This window comes from Phodopus roborovskii, unplaced genomic scaffold (assembly GCF_943737965.1).
Source record: "Phodopus roborovskii unplaced genomic scaffold, PHOROB, whole genome shotgun sequence".
In the NCBI taxonomy this organism is placed as follows: Eukaryota; Metazoa; Chordata; class Mammalia; order Rodentia; family Cricetidae; genus Phodopus; species Phodopus roborovskii.
Genome location: NW_026126585.1, coordinates 15532337 through 15539845, shown reverse-complemented (window position 1 = coordinate 15539845; position 7509 = coordinate 15532337). Strand labels below are relative to the sequence as shown.

Sequence of the window (7509 nt, the reverse complement as noted above, 5' to 3'; positions counted from 1 at the left end):
ATCTTTAATATCCTGTGGTCTCCATAGCAACTTAAGCTTCACCTTCACAATTTCACACAGCTGACTAGCAGGGACTTTGACTCTGCCACACATCTCCTGGCCACAGCTGCTCTCTGTAACAAGGGAGCAAGGTCCATTTCTCCCCCAGTGGTGTGCATTTTGAATGCAAGGGGGCACAGTAAAGAAACTGCAGTGGCAGGCAGATCTCTGTGAGTTCAAGGCCAGCTTGGTCTACAGAATTCCAGGACAGGCCCCAAAGCAATACAGAGAAGCCTGTCTCAAAACAAACAAACAAACAAAAAACCCTTCCAACGTTGTCAGTCCAGGACACGGTTAAGATTTTTATTGTAGATAAGGAAGGAAAAATATCCAGAGGCATCTGGAGAGACCAGAGCAGAGAAAGACTGAGCATTGCCTCGGGCTGGAGAAATGGGGGGGAATAGTGGGGACAGTGAAGATAGAGACCAGAGCAGAGTGAGAGAGAATAAGAGAACAAGATGGGAGAGAGAGAGAGAGAGAGAGAGAGAGAGAGAGAGAGAGAGAGAGAGAGAACAGCGAAAATAGGATATGAGGACTGGTAGCTAAGAGTAGAGAAGCCTGTGAACCAGAAGGAGGTTAGAGTAGGGGAGGGGTGGGAAGGGCCAGAGGCTAGTGTGGACTTGGGAAAGTGTAACAGGTATCTCAGGGAGCCTGGCAGTCAGCATGGGCTTTTTAAAATTTTTTTATTTATATATTTTGGCTGTCAAGACTGTTTCACAGGTGAGGTTACCAACTTCTGTTGGAAAGCATGGGCTTTGATATGCTGGTAAGTGCCATAGGAAGCCACGTGTCCCTTACGCCAGAGGTAAGAGAAATACACCCCTTTGGCAGATGGGAACCGGTTTGGAGAGTTCCTGAAGAATTTTGGCTTTTATCTAACTGCTAGAAATGTTATGGTCCAGCTTGAGCTCATTTTTGGGTATATGGACTGCCCTTGGGGTTTTGGGGGATTGGAGTTTGCTCTGGAATTGATAGCTTTTGTGCCTACAAACCTGTACCACATGGATGATGCTACCAAGCCCTGCCATCAGCTCAGGATGGAGCCCCTGGTGGGTGGGTGGGGTTTGCCGTCTGGATACCCTTCTTACCATCTCAGTGCAGTGCAGGCAGGGTGGATTTTCTGTGTTGCTGGTCTCAGTTACAGCCGCTTTCTCCAGCCCGAGAGCTCTCCTGTCTGAGATGTTCTCTGCCAAACACACTGGCGTGTTACCTTAGCATTCAATTTCACTCAGGTTCTCGGGGCACCGGTAAAAAGAAACCAGGTTCTGGGCGCAAATATCAAATGATCCTCAGCTGTGCTCATGCAACCTTGGTCCCCTCTCAGAAACCTCATGAGCCCAGACTCCATAGTCAGTGTTCCTGTTGGCATTCTTGTCTTCCCAGCCCCCACAAGAATGACCCATAAGCCCTGCTTCCTCCATGCTAGGGCTGGTTTAGCCCAGACTCTCAGACGGTTCCACATTCCACCCACAACCCAGTTCCAAAGGTCAGACTCATCACAGCCGTGATAATCAAACTTGTGTCTGTTTCCATTCCCATTGCATCGATAAGATACAAGCACACTCCTGCACACCCCCATCTCACACACGATAGTAATAATAAACTTGTCTAAAGTACCCTCACACAGGAAAATCAATGAAGAAAGGATTTGTTTCAGCTCGTAGTTCAAGGACCAGTTCAACACAGCAGAAGCCTGAAGCAGGCGGATGCATCTCATCCATCCACAGTCACGAGGCAGAGGGTGATGAGGGCTCTTGCTCAGCTGGCTGCCTCCTTTTTTACACGGTCCTGGACCCAAGCTCACTCTTGGCCTGGGTCCTCACACTTCGAGTAATCTAATCACAGGTGTGCCTGGAGGCATTTCTCACCAGTGACTCGGGAGCACTGATTCCCAACCTTCCTAGTGCCTTGACTCTGTAATACAGCTCCTGGTGTGGTGGTAACCCCCCACCATGAAATACTGTCCTTGCTACTCGACAACTGTAACTTTGTTGCTGTTATGAGTTGTAACACAAGTATCAGTGTTTTCCAATGGTTTTAGGCAATCCCTGGCCGATTCCCAAAGGCATCACAACCCGTGGATTGAGATCAGCTCTTCTAGAGGGTGTCAAGATGACAACCCCAATCGTAGGAGTATTGGGACCCACATGGGTGCAGGGGCACAGGTTACAGTGCCAGCTACTTGACGTGCAGAGGCAAAATTCAGAGCCAGCCTGGATAACATAGAGCTTGCCTCTAAAATAATTAAATAGCCCAACCCAGGTTCTTCCCCAACAAAGAGGCTGATAGCTGAACCTCTCTATCCATCCCCCCTCAAATCTCAAGAAGCCACAGATGTCAAGTATCTACCCTTTCAGCAACCATGCCTACTTCCCAGTGATGTCAGCACATGACTCAGTAGGCATGGGCTACACAGCCAGAGCAAAGCACCAGAATGCCTGCCCCTGCTCCCTGCTGGACATCTAGTACCTCCTCCTCCCCAGCATCTGTCACCACTCCTAGTTACCTGCCAGGCTGTCCTCGGTGCCACTTACTTACAGACATCACCCTGACTTAGCCCTGCCTCCTCTCAAGGGCTCTGTTGCCTGTGGCTTTAGGATGTGGGTTTCGCCTCTTCTCATGAGGTTTCAGCCCTTGAGGGATGCAGAATTGCCCATCAGTCACTATTTCACAACTTCCTGGCCTGCACATAGCTCATTGATAGAATAATTACCTAACCAGCATGTGTAAAGTTCTGGGTTCCATTCCCTCATACCACATAAACAACACAATAAATTGCAAAGAGTTTCTTTTAGCTGCAACAGAAACTTTTGGCAGTGCCTGTATGTTCTTTGAGGAGGACCTACTGGTCCCAGCTTCTGGGGTACAGAGTTGCAAAGCCAGGGATACAACGGATTCAAACCCTACTCCTATCCCCAAGGCTGGGCCACTGTGGGCCTGTGACCGGCCTGCCCTGAGCCTTCATTTCCTTCTCTGTAAAACAGCTGGTGATGGTGATCGTCACAAAGTCCTCGCAAGGGCCTGACACACACAGAACTGGGTGAAGCAGTGGCTTCCTGCCATGGCTTTCCATGTCGCTGTCCCTTCTCTGCACCAGGAACTCCAGCTTGCTGTATTCCCAGGGGATCCCAGCCCAGGGATTCAACCGGGAAATCATGTTTACTTTCCTTCCATTCTTCGCCCATGACATGAGCTCTGCAAGAATGTATTAAGCAGAACCTATTTCAAATATCTGTGAGACTTGGTAAGATGACTTCATACCTGGGCAGTGTGGGCGCACACCTTTAATCCCAGTCCTGGGGAGGGAGAGGCAGGTGGATCTCTGTGAGTTGGAGGTCAGCCTGGTCTACGCTCTGCCTGCGGTTTTTTAATTTAAATTTGATTTTAGGTGTATGAGTGTTTTACCTGCAACGCTTACGTGTCAGGTGCTTTCAGAAGCCAGAAGAGAGCAATAGATTCCCCTAGAACTAGAGCTGCCATGTACTAGGAATGGAGCCTGGATCCATTGGTCTTAACCACGGAACTATCTGGCTAGCCCTGGATTTTGTTTGTTTGTTTGAATTGTTTTCCCATTCTTTAAATGTATCTGAAGTAAACACAGAAAGAGAATTAGTGACAAAAGGCACTGGGTCACAGGTTACTCGGTGCAGCCTGGCTGCCTTCTGAGGAAGGGAGTTCTCCATCCCCAAGAGCATTCAAGCAGACTTGGGAACTGGTAAGAAGACTGAGAATTGGGGGTACCACTGACTCCAACAGGTCATAACAGGTTCCTAAGGGAGGCAGGCAGAGCCACTTCTAGACTACTCTCTCTGTCTCTCTCTCTCTCTCTCTCTCTCTCTCTCTCTCTCTCTCTCTCTCACACACACACACACACACACACACACACACACACACGCCTGCCTTTATTTTGAGACAGTCTCACGATGTAGTCTTGGCTAGCCTTGAACTCACAGTCTCCTGAGTGCTGTTCTCAAAAGTGTATGCTGCCGTGCCTGCCCTGACTCTGTTCTTGAACTTCTCCCATTTGCTACACAGGGCAGCCAGGCAGGACTGGCTGGGTAGACACAGTCTCCAGAGCCTGGGGAGGAATATGCCTCGTGTGCACAGAAATGTGCTCGTGCAGGTCCCTCCTCCCGGGTCTTCAGGATGCAGCTAGCTATTTGCTTTCAGCCAGAAAGCTTTTGAGGACCACAGATTAATCTGGGGTTCTGGGATTCCTGAAGCCAGAGTGTGCGAGAGCAGAAGGCTGCCAGGGAGGAGGTTAGGGCCTGCTTTTTTTTTTTCCTGCCTTTGCAGACATCCTGAAGTGACTACCTTCAGTCATCTGCCATTGTGCACATTCCCCACTTGGATCCCTTGAATCCACTGGCCAGAGTCCCAGCCAGTCTGGATCTGCCAGCAACAGATGCTAAATGCTAGAATTATGGAGCTCACAAACAGCCGCCTGCCTCTGCCTCCTCAGTGCTGAGATTAAGGGTGTGTGCCCCCACACTTGCTCAAAATCATTTTTATTAAAACAAGAATGGTAGAAATCTTTCTAGAGACCAGTATGGGGGCACATGCCTTTATCCCAACACTGAATAAGAAGAGCAGGAGGATCTATGTGAGTTCGAGGCCAGCCTGGTCTACAAAGGGAGATCTAGGACAGCCAGGGCTACACAGAGAAACCCGGTATGAAAGAGGGGTAGGGGATGTTGAGTCTTGAAAAGTTGAGATGGGTGGATCACTTGAACCCAGGAGCTAACCCAGGGACTAGCTTGGGCAACACAGTGAGCTTCTATCTGAAAGAGAAAACCACTCAGCTCAAAGTGCTCTGTAAAACACTGCAAGTTAAAATATAAGAACGGGGATCTTTCCTTGTATCCGATCAGGAGAAAGCAGCTATTTCAGAAAGGACGAGCATGGCTGCCAGTGAGTTCTGTGTCTGCGTTTCACAGATTTGAGCAGAGATAAACAGAGGGAGCCACTGTTGCTGAGGGTGCGGACAGATGTTTCCAGTCTCCTAAACTGAATGGGACTTCACCTCCAGGCTCGAAGGTGCCTGGACGTCTAAACATTACCATAAACAGGAAGCAGCTGCTGTACTGGGAACCTGCTGGAACCCACCTGCCAGCCAGGCCCCACTTCCAGAGCAGCACGCTGGGGCCCCACAGGAACCCACTGCCCTCCCAGACCCGCTCCCAGAGCAGCACGCTGGGGCCCCAATCGCTTGAGCTCAGCTGGATTTCAGCGTGATGCCCATGAGTGTTCCTAGTCACAGGCTTGGGCCACTTCAGCGCATGCTGCTGGCTGGCCCGTTAGCATCAGTAAGGGCTGTGTCCACTCCTCAGCAAGGTGCCCTTGTCCTGCTCTTTTGCATGCTCTGCAGTCTTGCTAATTGATGGCTCACTTGCCCGGAAGGGGCCACCTTCCTCAAGCCTTTGCACCCCTAGCCTGCATGCCACCCAGGTTGCTACTCAATGAGCAAAGGTCAGGCCCCTTGCGTATGGGAACTCGATGCTTCCGATCCTATCATGAAAATGGGTCCTGCATGCCTGATTGTCCAGGAAGTGCTGGGGATGGAACCCAAAGCCTATAAATGCTGGGCATGTGCTCTACACTAACAAATAACCTGGGCTCAGGATGCCTGCAGAATGCCCTCCCTGTCTTGAATAGCATGCCAGCCTCTCCTTATACTGGGGATGAGCCCAGGGCCTTGCACATTAGGCAAGCGTTCTACCCCTGAGCTACATTGCCGACCTCACTTTAATGCATTTAATTTTTAATTAGCGTGCAAAGTAATAGATTTCCTTATATATTCTTTGTGTGTGGGGGGGTGTATGTATGTATTTGGGTATATGCTACGCATGTGTTCATCAGACATCAACATTGCCTTTGACTCAATTGTTCTCACCTTGGGTTTTGAAGCAGGGTCTCTCACTAGATGAGGAACTCTATGATAGGCTACACTGGCTGACCAATAAACTAGGAATTAGATTCTGCCTGTGGTTGTGTCCCTTACCCAGCTTGCCCAGTGCCAAGTGCTGATACTGGTTTTTTGGTTTTTTTTCCTTTTTTTACCAGAGTTCTGGATTTTCCAACTCAGATCTTCATGCTTATGCCGTAAGCATCTTACTGACTGGGCCACCTCTCAAGCCCCTACAGAACTTTCTTTTTAAAGTTATGTTTGTTTCATGTGTCTGGATGTCTTACCTGCCTGGATGTCTGCGAATGTACATGCAGTTCCTACAGTGGCCAGAAGAGGGCATCAGGTTCCCTACAACTGGAGTCAGATCAGTTGTGAGGGGCCAGGTGGTGTTAGAAATCAAACCTGCCTCTTCTGGAAGAGCAGCCGGTGCTCCGAACTGCTGAGCCACCGCTCTGCCCCCGCCCTCAGGCATTTTCACACATAGTTTGTTTTATATGTTCCCTCCACTTCCTGCCCCCCACCTCCCAGCTTGCACCACACATCCTCTATTACTTACCCCCCCACCTCAAAACCTCCCCCCTCCAACCCTTCATGGGCCCCTTTTAGTTTCATGACATCTGCTTACGCTTACTTCTACATAAATGTACACAGACCAAGAGAGAGAGAGAGAGAGAGAGAGAGAGAGGAAAATGCAGAACACTTGGCGAGTTTGCCTGTCATCCTCGCTCGCATGGGGGCCATGCTAACCTTCTCTGTCCCTTTCCATTTTCACTGTATGTCCTCCCCAAAGTGAGCGTTTCAGTGTTTCATGAGCTGTGTCCCCTTCTCTTTCTCTCAAGCAAGTCTCAAATACCCCCTCCTCCAGGAAGCCCTCCTTGGTTTACGTCCTCCAACAATGGTGGACACGCAATTTAGACAGCACAGAACTGAGGGGCGAAATAGCTCTTCTAGGAGGGCCCTTGAGTCCACAGTATCTTGAGATTCTCTGTCTAGTGTGGTCTGCTGCCCGGCCCCCAGGGTTGTTTCTCTCTTGAACTGATCTGCCTGGGCTGAGGAGGGGCATGCCTTTTACTTGGCTGTGATCTTCCTCAGGTGAGCCCTTCCCCTGAGCCCTTCCGTTGGGGTAGCGCTATCTGAGGGCCAAGCAACTCCTTTGTAAGCACTGAGGCATTTGGTGCACAGCAGCCCAGTTTTGCTTCAGAAACTTCCCAAGGGTGGGATGATCCCTTTCAATGACTGTGGAAGCATCTGGAGCCCTAGCTCCCTGTACATGGTGAATTAAGCAAGCCCACGGAACCTCCACCTGCACACCCGGTTTTCCTCAGTCTTATACTTAGGACTGTTGTGTGCCGGCTTAGGTTTTAATCTGTCCAGTGTTGGTTGGGGCTGTGAGGGGGGGGGGTTCCCAAGGCTGCCAGGGGAGCCAGAGTGATCGGATTTGACTTCTAATCTGCCCCGCACATCTGTTGAGAGCGCTGCCTGTCAAGCTGGGGAAGTTTAGCTGTGCCTCCCCTGTTCACTGCCACAGCTGGCCTCTAGCCCCCCGAAGTGCACCCCACCCT

At 50.2% G+C, this 7509-nt stretch overlaps 1 non-coding gene across 1 annotated transcript; it reads right to left on the bottom strand.

The window, feature by feature from the left end:
• Nucleotides 1-6632: 6632 nt before the first annotated feature.
• Nucleotides 6633-6742, bottom strand: LOC127236496 (U6 spliceosomal RNA). The gene has a single exon (XR_007835776.1). It is a non-coding gene; the product is annotated as a U6 spliceosomal RNA (small nuclear RNA).
• Nucleotides 6743-7509: the final 767 nt, after the last annotated feature.